Source organism: Pteropus medius, unplaced genomic scaffold (genome assembly GCF_902729225.1).
Source record: "Pteropus medius unplaced genomic scaffold, Ma_sr-lr_union100, whole genome shotgun sequence".
Lineage (NCBI taxonomy): Eukaryota > Metazoa > Chordata > Mammalia > Chiroptera > Pteropodidae > Pteropus > Pteropus medius.
Genome location: NW_024346667.1, coordinates 22,427,677 through 22,450,540, shown reverse-complemented (window position 1 = coordinate 22,450,540; position 22,864 = coordinate 22,427,677). Strand labels below are relative to the sequence as shown.

General features: G+C 38.7%; 1 pseudogene; it reads right to left on the bottom strand.

Annotated features, from left to right (window-relative positions):
* Positions 1–16,493: 16,493 nt before the first annotated feature.
* Positions 16,494–16,617, bottom strand: LOC120613656 (uncharacterized; annotated as a pseudogene).
* Between the last annotated feature and the right edge of the window lie 6,247 nt (positions 16,618–22,864).

The window sequence follows — 22,864 nt, the reverse complement described above, 5'->3', positions numbered from 1 at the left end:
CGAAATCAGACCCACAGCTGTCTGCAGTGTCCCCAACTGACCTCTTTCCAGCGGGTGAGGGCTTCCAGGGACGGAGGGGCCAAAGCCTCCCTGGGTCCGCTGTCTGTGGGCGGCCTGGAGCTCTGCACGAGGACACAGAGAGGAATAAGACGCCGTTTGTACCTCTAGGTGTCAGTGAGTGCTTCTGCAACTTCTGTACCCCAGTACCCGCAGACGACCGAGCATCGCCCTCAGCGCCCCGAGGCGCCGGGAGGGCCGTGAATTTGCCGCAAGTGAGCCGTATCTCGGAAGTCTGCAGTTCGGCTCAAAATGGACGTCAGTAGAGTGCTTTTTGCCAGAGCTCCCCTAGATATATCTATGCATATATATGTTCATCTATGTCATATATATGTATATGAATGAATTCGAAGAAACCTGTGTGGACCCTGGTCTACCAGAAGACAGAGCAGCTCCCAGCACCTCCACCTCCCCGGAGTGTGGACACCGGGCGTTCCAGAACCACAATTCAGCATGATCTCTTTTCATCCCAGAGGCCCCGGGGCTCCTTCTAAGGCCTCTGCTCCTTCCTGCTTTCCGCATTGGAAATCAGACTTCAGGGCGGAAGCAGACACCTCCCTCTCCCTCACCTTTCTGCCAGGGATGGTCGTAATGGTCCCCGTGGACGCATTCAAAATGAAGAAATGAAAGGCTCGAAGAGGTGATCGCAAAGCTCATAAGGCCCGGAGGCCGAAATCAGACCCACAGCTGTCTGCAGTGTCCCCAACTGACCTCTTTCCAGCGGGTGACGGCCTCCAGGGATGGAGGGGCCAAAGCCTCCCTGGGTCCGCTGTCTGTGGGCGGCCTGGAGCTCTGCACGAGGATACAGAGAGGAATGCGACGCCGTTTGTACCCCTAGGGGCTCAAAGTGTCAGTGAGTGCTTCTGCAACTTCTGTACCCCAGTACCCGCAGACGACCGAGCATCGCCCTCAGAGCCCCGAGGCGCCGGGAGGGCCGTGAATTTGCCGCAAGTGAGCCGTATCTCGGAAGTGTGCAGTTCCGGCTCAAAATGGACGTCACTAGAGAGCTTTTTGCCAGATCTACCATATACATATATATGCATATATGTTCATCTATATGCATATATATGTATATGGTGGATTTTCGAAGGAAACCTGTGTGGACCCCTGGTCCACCAGAGGAGACAGGCCGCTCCCAGCACCTCCACCTCCCGGAGTGTGGACACTGGGCGTTCCAGAGCCACAATTCAGCATGATCTCTTTTCATCCCAGAGGCCCCGGGGCTCCTTCTAATGCCTCTGCTCCTTCCTGCTTTCCGCATTGGAAATCAGACTTCAGGACGGAAGCAGACACCTCCCTCTCAGTCACCTTTCTGCCTGGGATGGTCGTAATGGTCCCTGTGGACGCATTCAAAATGAAGAAATGAAAGGCTCGAAGAGGTGATCGCAAAGCTCATAAGGCCCGGAGGCCGAAATCAGACCCACAGCTGTCTGCAGTGTCCCAACTGACCTCTTTCCAGCGGGTGACGGCCTCCAGGGACGGAGGGGCCAAAGCCTCCCTGGGTCCGCTGTCTGTGGGTGGCCTGGAGCTCTGCACCCTGAGGATACAGAGAGCAATGACACGCCGTTTGAACCTCTAGGGGCTCAAAGTGTCAGTGAGTGCTTCTGCAACTTCTGTACCCCAGTACCCGCAGGCGACCGAGCATCGCCCTCAGAGCCCCGAGGCGCCGGGAGGGCCGTGAATTTGCCGCAAGTGAGCCGTATCTCGGAAGTCTGCAGTTCCGGCTCAAAGTGGACGTCAGTAGAGTGCTTTTTGCCAGAGCTCCCCTAGATATAGCTATATCTATATCTGTATCTGAATCTATAGATATCTCTATATCTCTATCTCTCTCTCTTTCTCTGTTTCTCTCTCTCTCTATCTCTATCTACCTATCTATCTATCTATGTATCTGTGTATTTCTCTCACTCTTTCTCTCTCTCTCTCTCTCTTCTCTCTCTCTCTCTCTCTCTCTCTATATATATATATATCTATATATATATATATATAGATATATATACACGCAGACGACCGAGCACCGCCCTCAGAGCCCCGAGGCGCCGGGAGGGCCGTGAATTTGCCGCAAGTGAGCAGTATCTCGAAAGTCTGCAGTTCCGGCTGAAAATGGACTTCACTAGAGAGCTTTTTGCCAGATCTACCATATACATATATATGCATATATATGTTCATCTATATGCATATATATGTATATGGTGGATTTTCGAAGGAAACCTGTGTGGATCCCTGGTCCACCAGAGAAAACAGGCCGCTCCCAGCACCTCCACCTCCCCGGAGTGTGGACACCGGGCGTTCCAGAGCCACAATTCAGCATGATCTCTTTTCATCCCAGAGGCCCCGGGGCTCCTTCTAAGGCCTCTGCTCCTTCCTGCTTTCCGCATTGCAAATCAGACTTCAGGCCGGAAGCAGACACCTCCCTCTCCCTCACCTTTCTGCCTGGGATGGTCGTAATGGTCCCCGTGGACGCATTCAAAATGAAGAAATGAAGGCTCGAAGAGGTGATCGCAAAGCTCATAAGGCCCGGAGGCCGAAATCAGACCCACAGCTGTCTGCAGTGTCCCCCAACTGACCTCTTTCCAGCGGTGGCTGTTGGCCTCCAGGGGCGGAGGGCCAAAGCCTCCTGGGTCCCCTGTCTAATGGGCGGCCTGGAGTCTGCACAGGGATACAGAGAGGAATGAGACGCCGTTTGTACCTCTAGGGGCTCAAAGTGTCAGTGAGTGCTTCTGCAACTTCTGTACCCCAGTACCCGCAGACGACCGAGCATCGCCTTCAGAGCCCCGAGGCGCCGGGAGGGCCGTGAATTTGCCGCAAGTGAGCCGTATCTCGGAAGTCTGCAGTTCCGCCTCAAAATGGACGCCAGTAGAGTGCTTTTTGCCAGAGCTTTCCTAGATATAGCTATATCTATATCTGTATCTGAATCTATAGATATCTCTATATCTCTATCTCTCTCTCTTTCTCTCTCCCTCTCACTCTCTCTCTCTGTCTACCTATCTATCTATGTATCTATCTATTTCTCTCACTCTTTCTATATATATATTCATATATACATATATATATATCTATCTATATATCTATATATCTATATATCTATATATATATATATATATATATATATATATATATATATATATATATATATATATACACCATAACTACTTTATACAATCGTTCCTTAAAGTTGTTCATGACCAGGTCATTTGAAAAACAGAAAGAATCTACCATAACATCATCAGGAAATGTGCCCATAGTTTTCCTGTTTTATCATCATTGCATCCACTCTGTATTGCTCATTGGAAATTGATGCACTCTAAATTTTGGTTTGTCAACAGTGAAAATAAGCCTCAAAAATATGCTGCTATACCAAATAAGTCAAAATCAAGCTTATGATCTCAAGGTGAATGTTCTGTCCAGAAAATCTTAAATGTCTTGATACTGCAGCAGACTAGATAGTTTTATATGCAAAAAGCTGGATGGAACAATAACTGTTTGTAGACACTGCCCATATCTATAAAAAGAGGAGAAAAAAGTTACTTAGAATTCACCTGCATGTATAAATGATTGGCAATTTTAATAACATCATGAAAAAACTAAATATTTTTCTTAAAATTTCATGGCTATCTTGTGTGGTGTGGGCTTTCCTTGATAGACTAGACTAAGTGGCTTCAGTTTCACGAGCAAAAGCTTGTATGTGTGAATCAAGCCCGATTTTTAGATCCATATGGTTTTTATACTATTTTCTATATAATATTCTGCTTTCAAATAATCACAATAGAAAGTTCAATTACCGAAAATTGCATGTTCACATAGTATGAATAAAGAATATTACTGCAGTATTATTATTTTATATGCCTACCTATATATTATCTCTATATGTACTTATCAAGGGTATATATGATAAGTTTTAAATATCTATCTTTGTTCATATTATGCATTTCTTGATCAAGGCAAATTATTTATACTTAGAGCAAGAACTCCATCGGATCCCTTTAGCCCGATTCTTTCCTTTTTTTGTGGCAATGTGATGAGAGCCAGATGGGCAGACCTGCATGTGCAAAGGGGTGTTTTTCCATACAGAAAGGCAGCCTCAAAATTAAGAATCTGGGGCTCACATAGGAGCAGGGCATCTTCCTCACCTACTCTGGAGAGATAAAGAGAAATGTCCCCAATGTAAACAAATTCCAGGGGGAAAAAAAGAGAAAGGTCTGTATCTTCTTGCCATTGGAATCTAAGTGCCTCCAGAGGGCAGATGTGATAAGCATCTCAGAGTTTATAATCCAGAGTTTTATATTTATATATATTCAGATAAAAATTTGGCATTTCTTTTCAGAGAATCATGGAAAATTAAGCCTCTATAGGTTTTTAGAAATTACCTTTACCAGTAGGCTCAAGGGTTGCCCAAGCAGGAAGAATGAAATCTCATCATGCCTCCTAAAGAATATTTTCCAATGACCTTGCATAAAGAGAGGCTTCATACTTCTGAAGGAGTGAGTGGTTTCTTTTCTGCTGATTCTCACTTTTATCTGAATCAAAAAGCAAAACTCAGCTATATGCGGCTTACACGCAAATCATTTAAAGTTAAGTGAAAAAAAAAATGCATTCGAAAGACCAACGGCGGAACTTTATAAAGATAAATTTTACCTTCTGTAATGAAGCTCTAATAGGAATAAATCTTTCTGAATTAAGTAATATAACATCAGCATTCAAGAATTATTCTTGAATTCTGTATCTACAGGAAAAACAAAAGGAAATTAATAGAAAAACAATAGTTTGAAGAAACAGTAAGTGACAGATTCAATTTTTAAAAATAAATATTTGTTTTAAAGGATTCAAAAAGACAATAAAAATGGTTGATTTAACGGGTATATGCTCAATTTAATAACCTGAGACTAGTGACATCCTATTGTCAAGCTTCTGTTGAGCACTCATACAAACCAATCCTATCTTAGGGTACAAAACTGCTCTAATAGATTTTAATAAATAGAAAGAAAATAGATTACATTAATTATGTGAAGATAGAAGTTAAAAAATAAGATTTAAGAAACTTTAGAATAAAATATTTAATTAAACGCTTAAATCAGATTAAAAATAAAGGATTAAAATGATTGAAACAAATCTAAAAGTTAGCTAAATAACAATTGATAAATAAGATAAAAAACTGGTACTTTAAAACAACAATAATAATATAATAGAAAACCACACAGTAGCACAACCAAAATATTAAAAAAAGGTACAGATACTGAGTGCTCTTGAATAGGAAGACTGAATATTTGAAAGATATCTGTAGTCCTTGAATTAAATTTACAAACTCAGATGCTCTCCAGTCAAAATACCAACAGACGTGTTGTTGCTGGTGTGTTGTTTTTTTTGAATGAAACTTGATAGACTTATTATAAATTCATCTTCAAAAGCAAATATATAAGAATAGCCTGGAATAATCTGAAAGGGAAGAGTATTAATAGTGAACAAGCTAAACAATTTTAAGATATATTAAGACATAGTAATTACAACTCCATGGTCCTAGCACAAAAATGATTATATGATTGTGAGATTGATTCAAGTACCTATAGAAATTTGGCATACATTAAAAACATTTCAGAACACTGAAGACAAGCAGAATTATTAAACAAATGGTGCTAAAATAACTTATGAGGTATTTGGAAAATGTAGGTAAATCATCTCTTAATCTGAAATCAACTCCAATTGGACTAAAATTTTAAATATAAAACATAAAAACAAGTGTTAGAAAAAATCATAGATATTAAAAAAGTTATCTTGAGAATGTGACCAATAAAAGAGAAGATTTAATATATTTTACCAGATAAGAATTAAATGTATGGTAACCATCAACAAAACCAAAATGAAAAATAAACTGGAAAAAATATTTACCAAAAATTACACCACAGGCAAAGGGCTTCATTCCTTTAATATACAAAAGGATCCTAAAAATTATAAGTTTAAATCCCAAAACTTTCTAGGAAAATTGTGAAGAGATGTGAACAAGAAGGTCACAAGAGAGGCAATGAAAGCTGATGTACATAGAAATATTTAATCAATTCTGCTCACGAATTAATACATACTTAAATGTATTTAGATGCTTAGATACCATTTTAAATCATCACATTAGGAAATAATTAGGCAACTGATAAAAATCCTGTTGGCAACTGGAGAATCTGATAGCAAGGTTAAAATTTAGTTACAATATTTTGCAGAGAATTATGGCAATATCTTTCAAAACTTTTAATGTGTATCTATCTTGCAATACAAAAATTCTACTAGGAATATGCCTTGTAAACATATACACATAAGTGCATAAAGATATATGCAACAATATTAATAGCAGTATTTTATTTATTTTTTTAGTAACAAATGTGTGTGTCTGTCTGTGTGTGTGTGTAAGAAAGATAGAAATTAGAGAAGGAGAATGAATGAACCAAAGTGCTATTTAATTTTCAGTTTTATACTTTTTTCCCCCATTTTTAAAAAACTTGTTTTATTGATAAACAAACAAATCTACTTAAACAAAATCTATGTCCATTCCAGAGAGAATTTAGATAAACATTATAAAAGTTACATTAAAAAAAAAAACACCAGAATTTTGTTTCACAAACAACTTTCTTTTAATGTGGTTTTAAACTCTAACCAATATGAAGAGCAATTTATGTTGATGTGCTTCTCTCCCTCTTGGACAAATAAACAGTGTCAGAATGGACCATTTTGGCCCTGCTGGATTTCTCAGAGAATATTCTGAGAAGTTTATCTGCATGAATAGCAAAGTCAAACACGTGGGGCTGCAGAACCCAGTAAAATTATACAAAAGCTGAAGAAAATTACATTTTCTTCCTTTGATTTATGATCTTGAAACATCTTTTCAGGAGAAATCCATCCCACAAAGTATTGAAATTAAGCAACGATTAGGCATTTAGAATTTTTGCAAGAGTCATACAAAACAGATCTACATTTACATAAAATGGAGCAGAATGTAGAGAGATTTTGGCTTCTGCAGAAAATCTCCTATATGAAAGTGTCCGCTACCAAGTTGCCTTCAATCCTCCTTATAATACAATGCACAAAAATCTATTGGAATATTTCGTGAGATTTAGTTTTATATATATTTTGTTACTGTATATTTAATATGTCACATTCTCATATTAAAGTTGATGGTCTGATTACCAAGACAATACATATGTGTGATTTTGAATTTCAGACCTGAAGTCTTGAATAGGAAGCATTACAAAGTGAAGGGACAGAATTCTAAAGGACTTCTGTTGCATAAATAAAGAGAAAAAAAGAAGATTCTGAAAAATATCTCAGCTTACAATTTGAGCATTTAGACAAGTCCAACTTTCCCAGCTCCATGGAATTTATATTATGGTAATTTTCCACTAGGCATTTTAGAGCTGAAACAAACAGCCTCATTTGCTATCCCACTTTACGTCAAACATTAACCTTAGTAAACCATCATTCTGTACCCAGGAAATAAAAGCTGAGGATACATCTTCCTCAAGCCAGTCTACCAGTGATGATAAAACCCATAAGAATCCATATTCAAAATCCATCCAAGTACTGAAAATATTTTAGCTTCTTGGTTGCAAAAAGGTCTTCAAAAATAACAGGTCAAATTGTTCTAGGTCTCTGTGACCTAAAATGTCTAATGAAGCCAAAGAATTATTAGAGTATCTTAGAAAAACCTAAGGCCATTCATCTAATGATTTAGTAATATGTCTCTGTCACCGAGTTAGAGAAATATGTGGCGTCTAGCTTAATATTTATTCAGTAATGTTCACCAATGTAGCACTGGCTGTGAGAATTCTTATGTCTTGAATATTCTAATGCAACACACTCTTCTATTTAACTCCATAAGTGGATTTATTTTGTGATGTGATGTGTTCCACTTTTAGAAAATTAAATGATAAAGTCCAAATAACAAAAAGTAATGAAAACCCGTTAACTAAAAAGCAGATGTCACACTGAGAATCTGATTGAAACACATGGTATAAGACGATTTTCTTTTCTAGTTCAGATGGTAAAAATCCATAAATGACAAAGCATAGTCATTTCAGAGGAGACATGAGAAGAAAAAAAAAGAAAGACCAAACTTTAAGAAAATTAAATTTTTTAACATAAAGGCCATCACAGTTAAACCTATACTGACATCTGGTGGTCAAATTTGAAAATTTATACAGAAGAATCAAATATTTAATATACATTAATAACTAAAAGTAAGCAACCAGATGTCTCACTTGGTGTATGAACATGGGATTATTTCCAGTTTTCAGCTAATATGCAATGGTCATATGCATTCATTCCTCTTGAGTATACACTGAGGAGTTGTTATAAAACAATTAAGGGGTGCAGTAAAGTGGAGAGGGCTTTTAAACAAAGTTGGAAAACTTACCAAGAATTGCACATTCCTTTGTGCTTATAAGAAACATGCTTTTACTACATCCTCAGACACATTATAAAAGTCTCCACAGAATAGCACAGTCAACCCTTGAACGACATGGGTCCATTTATATGCAGATTTCCCCCCCACTAAATACCTGTACTGATTTTGATTTGTGGTTGGATGTCCACAAAGGTGGAGGGCTGGCTGTATGCATCGATTTACACCACTTTATATAGGGCACTTGAGCACCCACAGATTTTGGTGTCCGTGTGTAGCTCTAGAATCAATCCCTTGCAGATACCCAGGGACGACTGTGTAGTTAAGTTTTGGAGAAGTCAAAAATTATATGTAGATTTTCAACTGTGTATGTCCTCTAACTCTTGAGTTGTTTAAGGGTCAACTGTATTACCAATGTATTCAAGTGTTTAAACTCAAATCCTTTTTATGGTTGAAGAACTAAATATCATAAAATGGCTTACCATATGCGGGATGGTTCATTTTATATGTCAACCATATATTTGGTTAAACATTATTCTGGATGTGTCTGTCTGTAAGGGTTTTTTAAAACATTATTCTGGATGTGTCTGTCTGTAAGGGTTTTTTTTTTCTTCTTCTTCTGATTAACATTTTTTAAATATTAATTTCAGATATACAGTACAATGCCTAGACATATATGTAATTTGTGAAGTGACCTCCTCGATTACTCTAGCACCCATATGGCAGTATACACAGCCATTATGATAATAATGACTATATTCCCTATGCTGTACTCTAAGGTCAGTGTGTGACAGTTTCGAAACTACTAATTTGTCCTTCTTCATCCCTTCACCTTTTTCCACCCCAACCCCCATCCCCTCTGGCGATCACCAGTTTGTTCTCTGTATCTGAGTCAGTTTTTGTTTAGTTTGTTCCTTTCTTTTGTTCCTTAGATTCCGCATTTAAGTTAAATCGTGGGTGTTTACCTTTCTCATTGTGAGAGCGGTTCTGAATGAAATTAACATTTGAATAGGTAGACTAAGTAACACAGATGGTCCTCTCCAATGTTTGAGGACCTTATCCAATTCATTGAAGGCCCCAGGAGAACAAAAAGTCTGAGTAAGAGAGAATTCTCTCTCTCTGCCTGTCCTTGAGCTGGGATGTGGGTGTTTTCCTGCCTTCAGAGGACATGGACTCAGTCTAAAACCTAGAGCATTGGCTCTCCTGGTTCTCAGGCCTCCAAAGTCAGACTGGAATTTACACCATCAACCCTTCTGTTTCTCAGGCTTTTGGACTCAGACTGTGAATACACCATCAACCTCTCCCAGGGCTCCAGCTTGTCAGCTGCAGATCTTGGGACTTCTCAGCCTCCACAATCACGTGAGCCAATTATTTATAATAAATCTTTATATGTAAGTTTACTTTGCATCAATATAAACAAATGACAAATAAGTCATAGCACACATGCTAAAATTCTGTGTTTTATTTTATGTTTCACTTTCCTCAGCATCTTTAAAAAGGTAGAAGTATAATGGTCTTCTAGAGAGACAGTTTGTCTTCAATAGGAAAAAAAAGACATGGGTTCCCACATGGTGGTTTCAGTAACTAAAAAAACAATTGAGTTCACTCTGATGTCCTCTGTTTGCTAAAAGAATCTTATTGCCAATATCAAGACACTTAAAAAAACATCTTATTATTTTTCTTATCTAATTCCGGTCACAGCTTTTTTTATACAGAGATGCCTGCTTGAATGCTTTTTACTACATTCCAGGTCATCTGGTTCATTTCTTTCTTGACAACAAATTACCACAAACTTGAAGTCTTGAAACAACAGAAAAGTATTCTCTCACAGTTATAGCAGCTGACAGTCAGAATTTAAGGTCTTGGCAGGGTTGGTTCTTTCAGGAGGATCTGAGGAAGAGGCCTTTTCCATGCCTGTCTCCTAGATTCCAGTGGCTTCCAGCAACCCTTGGCATTCCTGGGCTTGTGGTTACATCACTCCAATCTCTGCCTCCCTCTTCCTGTGGCACAGTTCTCTATATCTCTGAGTGTATCAAATACTCTTCTCTTTTCTCTTATATGGACACCATTCATTGGATTTAGAGCTCATGCGACAGCCATGATGATCTCATGTTGAGATCCTTAAATTATGTCCACAAAGACCCCATTTCCAAATAAGGCCACATTCATAGGTACTGGAAGTTAGGACTTGGACGTGTTTCTAGGGAAGCTACATTCAATTTATTACAATGCCTAATTATTTTTTGAGATTGCTGTTCATGAACATGTGACAAAAGAGAAGTTGAAATTACAAGTGCAAACAAATAGAATGCTAATCAGAGAGAAGACCTCTGCTTTTGGCAAAAATGGAGTAATAAATAGATCCCAGGTTAATCCTTCCACATTAAAAAAGTGTTTTTAATGAGCAAAATATATGAAACACTGGACCACAGGTAGGACAGGCAGGACCGTGATCTCTGTCAAAGTGCAAACAAATAGCCGAGTTCTGTAATTGTCTGATTTTACTGCTTGGATAGAGTTTTCAGGGTATATATAGTTCAGTGAGAGGGAACACAAACAGAGCCCGAAGTCTTCTTTAGTTGAACAGACAGGTGAGAATTTGGGTAAGGTGGAGAGAGACAGAGAGACAGAGAGACAGAGATATCCAGAAACCTAGAGACCCAGAGATATACAGCAGGTTTCTGATATCTTTAGTTGACTAAATTATCAGCACATGTGTGGGTGAAAAATACAGAGACTGGGGAAAAAAAACATGGGAAAGGAAAGAAGCAGGTAGAAAAAAAAATCTCTCAAATGATCCAGAGCTTGGAGGATTTCATGTTTACCACAGCCAAAGTAAACAACAACAACAACAGCAGCAATAAGACACCTTGTAATATAAAAGGCATCTGAGTACCCGAGTACTCAGAAGGGTAATGCATAGTGGTGAGAGGAATTAGCACTAAGTATTGCTTTTATTCTACCTAACAAAACTAATGATTAAACCCAGAAAGGCTCTGTACTGGGTCTTAGAACAAAGCTCAAAAATGCATAAAGAAAAAAATTTAGGATTCAACAGCATAAAATTCACAATACTTGGCATCCAAACGAAAATAATTTGATATACAAAGAAGAAAACCCAACCTATGAGGAGGAGAAAAATCAATTTATAGAAACATTCTCAGAAATGACATAGATGATAGACTAGACAATGACATTAAAATTATAAATATATTTCAAGAAGGTAGAGGAAAGCATAGCATATTAAGAGGAGACATGGAAGAGACAAAAAGAAAGACCCAAATAAAACTTCTAGTGATAAACATGTCTAAGATGAAAGAATATACTGAATGGTTAATTGTATATTGGACACTTGAGAAGAAAACACTTGTGAACTTAAAGACAGAACAATAGACACTATTCAAAATGAAATAGAGAGAATATAACAGAATAAAAAGTGAACAGAGAATCAATGAGATGTGGGAAAAATTCAAGCAGCCTAATATATGCATAATTAGAGTTCTAGAGGAAGGGGAAAAGGTGGGGTATTAGAGCAAGTTAAAAATCTAAATGGAACATGAATAGAGAAGAACACAAATCAATGAAATAGAAGAGAAAAACAACAGAGAAAATACAAGGAAACCTAGAGCTAATTTGTTGACTGGATCAAGAAAATTGATAAATTTTTAGCTAGAATGTACAGAAAAAGAAAGAGAACAAATTACCAACATAAATAAAGATACTAATATATATCCTACAGATATGAAAGGGAGACTAAAGAACTATTATAAACAATATTGTGCCAATAATTTCTACAATGTACATAAAATGATCAAATTACCTAAAAGACATAAATCAGGGAAGCTTATTCAAAAAGAATTAGATAACCTTAATCACTCTTCATTTTTTTTTTTAAATGAGGTCTACATAGCTTCACTTTCGAATTCTACCAAACATTTAAAGAATATCAATTTTTAACAAACTTTTTAGAGCCAGTACTGTTCTGATGTTATAAACCAAAATCACTCATGAACACAAAAGCAAAAATTTTTAGAAAAATTTTAGGAAATTAATTTCAAGAATATATAAAATGAATAATAATACATCATGACCAAATGCAAATAAACCACTTAATAAATAGTTAATGTATGATTCAGTAAATTACTAAGGATCTGTTTTTAAAGAATAATTGGTTAATGAATTTTGGATTGTAACCTTAAGATGTTCTTCAGGGTACAAGGCAAAAAAGGCATTTTTTTGTTTGTTTTTGCTTTTATGCCATACACTGTGCTAGGTTCTTGAGATATAAAGATGCATAAAACAACTATTCTTAAGGAGTTCACAGTAAGTAATTTAACTGTCACATATAAAACCAATATAATTCTCAAATATTTTTGGAAGAAAGGGAGAAGAAAGAGCCTTTTCTGTTGGAAAAAATTATTGGAGGTGGGTTTCATAAATCAAAATTTTGTGGCATGTGTAAAAGATAGATTTATAAACTGTATAATTATGAATGGTATGAATGAGTTAGAAACAGTACTTACAAATACCTTGTAGGTAAGAGAAAAAGAAAAAATGCTGTCAGTATTTTAGCAGGACTTATTAGGGTCTTCAGAAAATCATATTGAATGCTTTAATAAGTTAAGCTCCACCCAAAAAACTATTCTCACTTTCCTCGCCAGCTCATTTCCAGTGATTTATTTCATTAGGTCTTGTTGGAAAATCTCCATTTGGAAATTGGAATTTTTGTTTATTTTTATGAGATCTTGTCAAGATGAATTGTGTTAGAGATTTTATTACTGGAGAAAGAAGTAATTATTCTGTAGGATCTGAAGTGAAAACAGACTTGGCCACTGACCTCTTGGAGACGATTCAACATATGGAAGTTAAGTGGTTTGAGTCAAAAGAAAGATTATGATGCCTAGTTATTGTTATTTTTTGCCAAAAATTCCATTTAAACAGATTGGTTTTAAGCATTTCATTTTTTTTCCTCCTAAAAAAAAAAAAAACTTTATAAAATTAAATGAATATCTGTTCTTTTATTTTCTCTCTTTCTTTAGAAGTAGAGACAGAATATTCTTAACTTTTCTAATAACCTAGTTCTTTGAAAGCTTTTAAATATCAAGGTATAAGTCACAATACAAAAAATTCAGAGCATAAGTGTGATAAGACTCACCAAGAGTACTTGTAAAAAGTGAAAATTCATACTTTCTAGACTCAGAGATTTTAATCCATTAGGTTGTCAAAGGAAACCCAAGACTATGCATTTTTTCCCAACATGTAGAAAATGGAGGTAATCTAGTTTAAGCAGTTTAATACTTTATAGCCTCTCAAATGAGAATATTATAGGATGAATATGGACTCAAAGGGTACCTAAGAATTCTTCTTAACTACAGTATTAATTTAAAGTAGACATCACACACTTAAATATAACAATTCCAAATGTTAATCATTTTTACTTTAGTTGTTATTTTGAATATATACACATTCTTTCTTCCACTGGGGAAAATAATTGAGAGTGAATTATAATTGTTTTATATCAGTAAAAATAGTTTTAAGGTGGCTCTAAGATGAAAGAAATCAGATAGAAAAGAGTACATACTATATGAGTCTATTTATATAAAATTTTGGAATCGGTAAAAGTAATCTAGGATGACTGAAAACACATCACTAGTGGCCTGGGACATGGGAGTTAACTACAAAGGGGCAAAAGAAACTTTTGGGGTTGCTGGAAGTGTTCCGTATCTAGGTTTTAGTGGTGTTTATATGAGTCTGTGTATTTGCAGAAGCTCATAGCACTGTCCTCTTAAAATGGGAGATTTTTATTGGCTGCAAAGAATACCTAATTAAAGTTGATTAAAGTAGGCTATCACATATTTGTGTGTTTTTTTTTTTTTTAATGAGACAGGCTTTGAAAAAAAAACTTTTCTAGGCAGCTCACAGAATCTCCAACAGGACCATGAAATTGGCAGCTCCATGGTCATGGAGGCTAGGACAGCAAGTTTCCGGCTCCTACCTTATGTAGGAAGGACTCTTCAGTTAGAAAATGTCCCAACTTGGTCTTGATCTTGTCTTGTGTGTGTGTGTGTGTGTGTGTGTGTGTGTGTGCGCGCGCGCGCGCGCGTACCATTTTTGAAATTTTAAAAAGTTCTAAAAAGAATAAAGAGGAAAATAACATTCATACATATTCTCTTTACCTAGACTGACTTTACCATTTAGACATATACTTCTGAGTTTTTTTGCTGTTGATTCTTTAACTCATATTAAAGAACACATATATGACGTCATTGCCATAAAAATTAGTGTATAACAGATAATGCTCAAGTTCACCTTGACCCTGGCATCACCATTTTGAGCTCATTTATCCTCACTTAAGCAAACATTATTATGAGTTTGGTGTATATATCTTCTTAATCTTTTGCATATGTATGCATGTATAGAAAAATATATATTACATTGATTTTTAAAAATTGACCTTAATGGTATCATACTGTGCACATGATTCTACATCTTGCATTTTTCATTCGATGTGGTTTTCAACTCTACCAATATTGATACACAAAGGTCTAGTAGTTAGCAACTCTAAATACAAATAAATCTGTACAACAGAAATTAAAGAAGATTTGATAGCTTAAGGGAAATGCTGTACCATTAATTTTTGAAAACTCAAGAGAAATTAGAATTTTTGTTCTGACAGTAGAAAGTTCCCATAATCTGAATGCCAGCTTCATTGGGTTGCTGCTTCCATTCTTAAGAGTGTCATCTCCATATGTGGAGACAGAAGGCAAGACCAGAAAAGGTTACACACAAGAATTTGACAACACTAGACAAGGAAAAAAACCCCTCAAAACTTCAAGAGAGATAGGCATGAACTTCCTCAGGTGAGCAAAGAAAGTGGAGATTTGGCAATAGCTTGTTTAGACAAACTCTACATAGTAAGTTGTTTGATAACCATTTTGAAAAAGCTTGCAGCCCCCCCCCATTACTCTTATTAACACTATAGTTATTGCATAGTAGCAGAAACTGCATAATGATAATAAGGTTTTTTTTTCATTTGTTTTCTGCAATTGCTTTACTTCATATTTAGAATTTTGCAAACAAATTGGCAATCTCAACTAAAGAATAGTTAAATGCTATCAATACAAAATTTTAAAATATATTTAAATGAGAAAAATAGCTTTGCGTCATGTCAATTTATTCAAAGTTATCAACATAATTAATAACCATTTTAAGTTAAATTTAAGTTGTTAAATTGCTAGTATAAATAAATATTTGACTGTAAGATGTTACAATCAAATATTTATTTATACTAGCAATTTAACAATTAAATAGGGACTCCAGTATCATTTTTAAATTACACTCATATAGAAGAATAATAAGTAGTTTTTTTTACACTCATATAGAAGAATAATACGAAGAATAATGGGGTGGTGGTGAGGACAGTTGCCCTTACAAGGTGTTTTCCATCTACAGACACATTTTTTTTTCCTCAAGCAACACATAATAGTAATAGCTACGAATTATATAATATTTGCTAAGTGTCAGATGCTCATGAACATACTTTACAGATTTTAATTATTTTGAACTTAACAATAACCATGTGAGATAGATATCATTATCCACAGTTTACAGATGAGGAATCTAATACAGGGAGCTCAGAAACTTATCCAAAGTAATACAATTATGATGAAGTAGAGGTGGGATTTAAACCCATAGAGGTTCGCTCCAGAGTGCATACACTCAAGCAGAATGCTATTCTCTCTCTTCTGCACAGCAAAGTAGTGTCCTGTCAGGTGGGATGAGTGAAACTTACACTTCACCAGGTGTTCTATCGTTTTGAGAGTTTGGGAATCATTGTGATAAACATTGTACTAGCAGTTTCATTTCAGTTTTTTTGAAGAAAACCAGCATGCCTGCCATTTTCTATTGCCTAGTGGCAACCACCAGGGAAAACAAGAATAAAACCTCTAGTTAAAAGAGACATTTTAGAAAAGTATATTTCAGAAAAAACACGCATATATAATATGTATTATATATATATGTTTGTTTTTTGTTTTGTTTTTGTTTTTGTTTTTTTTTACGCCTACAGCACCTGTAGGTGGTCTCCTAGGTGGTCTCCCATCCAAGTACTAACTAGGCCTGACCCTGCTTAGCTTCCGAGATAAGACAGGATCGGGTGTGTTCAGGGTGGCATGGACGTAGACTCTATATATGTTTTTAAAATAATATATATTATATATATGTTTTTGGATATATAATAACATGTAATTGAATATATATAATAATTATATAATATATATGTTTTTTGGATATATATAGACTTCCAAAGGAGTATTTACTCTTTTTAAATGCTCTCTCTAGTAAACTAGAACCTCACTTCAGCAACTCTAGTATTTCCCCCAAATTTGGCATAGTACTGTAATGGCCTGCTGAAATGTGAAAGGGTTAAAGAATAATTAAAACCTGAAACTGGACAAAGGAAGTCCATAACTTAGGCCTAGTTTCTGGAACCCCTAACCACACTCTGTTAATCATGAAACTTGTAACAATGAGCTCATACGTTAACTGCCAATTTTAGCCTGTGTAACCCTGCTTGCTTGCGTGGCATGAAAAATAATCAATTGTATATAAGCTGAAAATTACTATTTGGCCATCGCCCATGGGAACACCGACTGTTGTCCATGGGAACATAGGCGGTCACCCATAGGAACATAACATTCTGACACAAGCTTTCTGCTTCTGTACTTCCCGCTTGCACACCTGGCCAGTGGGTTGACAGGTAGTGAATAGGAGAAAGATGGACCTTTGTGTTTAAGACAGAATGAGGAATGGGATTTGGGGCTTAAAAACCTTGTGTCTTGGCATTTCGTGGCTGCTCCTTTGCAAGGACAGCCGCCGGCTAATAAACTGTCTCCTGGTTAAGAGCACTCAAGTTGGGTCTGGTTATTCTGGACACAACATTTGGAGGCCCCAGCGAGATCTTCTCGTTGTGGGAAAATTGATCAGTGCACCAGGGCGCTGGACCATTTGCGGTTGGGGAGGCCTCTAGGGCACTTGCCCTAGCCCGCCGCCTGTGGTTTCTCGCTTTGCGGAGCACGATCCTGGGAGTGCTGAGGCAGTTTCTGGTAGGGGGCCCAGGGACCGTGCGGACGTCGGACGCGACAAGTAAGTCGGCGGTCGACTGAGACTGTGACGACAGTTTTCTCAGTCCTGTTCTGGTTTGTTAGTCTATGTCTGTCTTGTTTTGTTTTGCTTCGTGTGCTTTATTGTGGAACTATGGGACAATCACAGGGCAAACTAACTCCGTTACAGTGCATGCTTAACAACTTTAAAGATTTTTGTCGTAGAGCAAGGGCCTATGGTGCTTCAGTAACCCCTTTTGATTTGCAGCGCTTTTGTCAATTAGATTGGCCGACCTTCGGAGTAGGATGGCCCTCCGAGGGATCATTTAACATGCAGACTGCATTCCGGGTTCGGGGTGTGATTTATGGAAACCCTGGGCATCCTGACCAAATTCCTTATATTGATGTTTGGATTGATGTAGTTTCTGATGCCCCTAAATACTTACAGAATTGCAGTCGTGCACCCGTTACTGTAATGGCAGCCATACCCCAGGGTTTTAAGAAGCCCCCACCGGTGTTGCAGGGACCTCCCTCAGAGGATGACTGGTATCCGCCACCCTATAATGGAAATGGGGGTAGACGTCCTCCTCCGGAGGGACCGGGACCTCCTGTAACCCGGTCTAAGGATCGTAGGCCACCTTCCCCTGATTCAACCTCCCTGAAAAGAGCCAGTATCTGTTCAAGCCCCATTGAAGGTGATTCCAGGAGGTGGCGGTGAGCCTACTGTCATCTACTCGCCATTCAGTACTAGTGATTTATATAATTGGAAATTGCAAACGCCATCCTTTTCAGAGAAACCATAAGGACTAACCTCCCTTTTAGAGTCTATTTCTTTGCCCATCAGCCCACTTGGGATGATTGCCAACAGCTCTTACAGGTCTTATTCACTACCGGAGAAAAGGAAAAAATTTTGTGGGAGGCGGCTAGAGGAGTAACAGACCCAAATAGGCAGCCCACAGCAGACTTAACCAGGTTACAGGCTGTGTTTCCGACTCAACGTCCCCAGTGAGATCCAAATACAGATCAAGGTAAGGAGGCTCTCCTAAGGTATCGCCAGTTTCTGCTACAGGGACTCCGGGCTGCTGCACGTAGACCAATAAATCTGTCCAAGGTAAGTGAAGTAATTCAGACTAAGGACGAGTCACCTGCAGCATTCTTGGAAAGACTATTAGAGTCTTACCGCTTATATACACCTATTGACCCGGAGGACCCCAACAATAGAAGAGCCATTAATTTGGCCTTTGTTAGCCAGTCGGCCCCTGACATTAGAAAGAAGTTACAGAGATTGGAAGGTTTTGAGGGAGAAAATTTATCCAAATTATTAGAAATAGCTCAGAAGGTCTTTAACAATAGGGACGGTGTGCAAAAAGTCATGTTTGTGGGACAACAAGGAAACTGACCTCCTTGGAAAAAAAAAACCCCTAACCATAGAGGGGGACCTAGCAACGAAGAAGGCCAAAATAGAAAACCTACGCTAGGAAGAGACCAATGTGCTATTTGCAAAAAGAAAGGACATTGGAAGAATGAGTGCCCTGAAAAGGAGCAACCAGGAGGTCAGAAGAAAAAAGGCCCCTCATTCTTTTGGAAGATGAATAGGGGCGTCAGGGCTCTTATCTAATGAGCCCCCGAGAGCCCAAGGTAACTTTACAAGTAGGGGGCAAACCTGTGAACTTTTAGCTGATACTGGTGCAACTTACTCAGTTTTAACAGAAACTGCTGGTCTGTTATCCAAAGAAAAGACTGTAATTCAAGGAGTCACTGGGAAAGGGAAGGCATACCCATGGACACAGGCAAAAATTACTGACTTGGGAAAGGGAACCATCACGCATTCGTTTTTAGTTATGCCTGAATGTCCTTTTCCTTTGCTTGGAAGAGGTTCGCTCCAGAAATTAAAAGCCACTATTTAAGCGACCAGTGACATATCTCTCAAAGAGACTAGATCTGGTGGCTGGAGGAAGGCCTAGTTGCCTGAGAGCACTAGCTGCTACTGCTATATTGACCAAAGACGCTTTAAAATTGACCTTGGGCCAAAATATTGAAATTGTGGCTCCACATACAGTTGAAGCCATGCTGCGCAGCCCTCCTGAAAGATGGATTTCCAATGCCCGGATTACTCAGTACCAGGTACTGTTGCTTAACCCCCCACAGACCCAGTTTTTGAAAACTGCAGCCCTGAACCCTGCCACACTGCTCCCAGATGATGACCCGCAGGCTCCATTGCATCACTGTGTTCAGCACCTTGAACAGGTAACTGGACTACGGCCAGACTTGAAGGATGAGCCGTGGCCTAATCCGGATGCGGTATTATTTACCAATGGAAGCAGTTTTGTATCCAACGGAGCAAGGTATGCCGGGGCAGCCATAGTAACGGTCAGGGATGTGATATGGGCACAGGCCCTAAGCCATGGGACATTGGCACAGAGGGCTAAACTTATAGCTCTAACACAAGCTTTACGGTGGGGAAAGGATAAAACCGTAAACATCTATACTGACAGTAGATATGCCTTTGCAACGGCACATGTACATGGAGCCCTGTACAAGGAAAGAGGACTATTGACATCAGGGGGAAAGGAAATTAAGAACAAGGAGCAGATTTTTGCTCTTTTGGAGGCTATCTGGCTACCTAAGAAAGTGGCTATTATCCATTGCCCCAGCCATCAAAAAGGGGAAGGAGCGGTAGAAAAAGGAAACCGCTTGGCAGATAAAACAACAAAGGAAGTAGCCAGAAAACCAGTGGGGACTAACGCCATAATTGGTCCCCTTCTTGTGCCCCCCTTGGCACAGGCTCTAGACTATAGCCCCCAAGATATAGAGTTGGGGAAGCAACTGCACGGGAAGTTTGAACACGGGTGGCTTTGGATTCCAGATGGAAGGCCGGTCCTCCCTGCTGCGCTTGGTAACACCTTAATTAGCCAGATGCATAATGCTACCCATCTTGGAGGAACTAAGTTAACTGAACTGCTAAAAAGAGACTATTATGTTCCTGGACTAACCTCAAAGGCTCGGGATGTGAGTGCACGATGCCCAATATGTGCACAGGTCAACTCTCACCCCATCCCAAAGGAAAATATCGGCACTCGATTAAGAGGACAAGCTCCTGGAGAGCATTGGGAAGTGGACTTTACAGAAGTTGCTCCTGGCACTTTTGGATTTAAATATCTTCTGGTATTCATTGACACCTATTCTGGATGGACTGAGGCCTTCCCCACAAAAAAGGAAACTGCACAAGTAGTAGCTAAGAAATTAATTACAGAAATAGTGCCTCGATTTGGCTTGCCCTTATCATTGGGGTCCGACAATGGCCCGGCATTCATTGCCCAAACAAGTCAAATGTTAGCTAAGGTATTAGGGATCAATTGGAAATTACATTGTATTTACAAACCTCAGAGTTCAGGACAAGTAGAAAGGATGAATAGAACACTTAAGGAAACTTTAACTAAATTTAAGCTGGAAACTGGGGAGAATTGGGTGAGCCTTCTTCCTTTTGCTTTGTTATGGGCCCGGTGTACTCCATATATTATGGGAATTTCCCCTTATGAAATAATGTTTGGGAGACCTCCCCCTTTACTCCCTAAAATTGGAATTGAAAAGGTCACAATAAGTAATAATACAAGTCTCCTTAAGTCTCTACAGGCCTTGCAACAAACCCAAAATCAAGTCAAGGGCTTGATTGAAGCTGCTAGACCGACTCCGGGGACATCACAACCTCACCCACATCATCCAGGCGATTGGGTGTGGATAAAGAAGATCCAGCCTGCTAGCCTAGAGCCCCGGTGGGATGGTCCGTTTCCAGTAATCCTGACCACACTAACGGCTGTCAAAGTTGCAGGAAAAAGACATTGGATTCACCATACCCGCCTTAAGACAGCTCAACCTCCCCCGGAGACAGAGAAATGGAAGGCAACACTCACAGAGGATCCACTCAAGATAAGACTCTCGCGGGAATAATTATAATTGAGTTAATTGTTATCAATAATGTAAAAGGGAACCCTCATCAACCTCAACAGGCTAAATGGGAATTAATTAAATGATTAAATCAGAAACAGGCATCCCCATATTAGTAAACCAGACTATGTACCAGCCTACATTTCATGTGGATTTGTGTGATATATTAGGAAAGAAATTTAATTTTATAAGTGATGACTTGCCTAGAGGTCCAGGAGCTAATTTTTTATCTGGCCCCTGGTATGGTTGTGACAGGGAGGACAAAGAAAGAGGTATTCAACAAATACAGTTATATATGTGTCCCAGAGAAGGCCAAAGCACTTGCCATAAGCTAAACCAATATTATTGTGGCCATTGGGGTTGTGAGACCATAGCCCCTTGGGAGAACACAGACCCCTTTCTGACTCTTACACGACCTAGTCAGTCTTCCTGTGCCACAGCAGGGAAATGCAATCCTGTCATTTTTACTGTCAAAAATTGGGAAGATCCATCTTGGGTGATTGGAAAAACCTGGGGATTAAGGTTGTATGTTTTTGGAACTGATCCTGGAGTGTTAATAACAATACAGAAAAAGCCTGTCAGGATGCCACCGTTAGTTCTAGGTCCTGTTAGGCCTAATGACGGAAGGTTAAACACCTTAACTCCTACACAGTCAGCAATTACTAGGAGCACTAATAATGCCAACAAAGGACATAGACCTAGACAGCCTTATAGACCCCCCAGGGATACTCCTGAATCTGTCTTGACCATGCTAAATAATGTTTATAAGTTTACTAATGACAGTAACTCAAATGCTACAAAGGATTGTTGGTTTTGTCTGAACCCTGCCCCACCTTATTATGTAGGACTTGGTGTCATTGCTAACCTTGGCACAGATCAAACTGCTATTAGGAATGTAACATCTCCGAATGTTACTATTTGCCCTTGGGGAACCAAAAACCCATCTGTAACGTTGGGAGATTTACAAGGAAAGGGAACTTGTGTGTATACTAGCACTTATAGAGTTAATAAATCTAGGTATAAGGAAAATTGTAAATCATCTATTTTAGTAAATAGCACCTCTTCTACTTATTTAGCGGCCCCTAGTGGCGCTTGGTTTGCTTGTAATACTGGTTTAACTCCCTGTATTAATCTTAACTATTGGAAAAATAATACTGGATTTTGTGTGCTGGTTCATGTTATACCTCAGGTGTATATGATGAGCGGACAAGAAGGAAGACAAACAATGGATTTGGGGGGAGGATATAACTATCCTCGGCGTAAGCGAGCAGTTCTACTGCTTGTGCCGCTCCTAGTTGGCCTAGGAGTGGCAGGATCAACTGCAATTGGGACTGCTGCTTTGGTTACAGAAAATCAAGGTATAGCCTGGCTCACAAAGCAGATT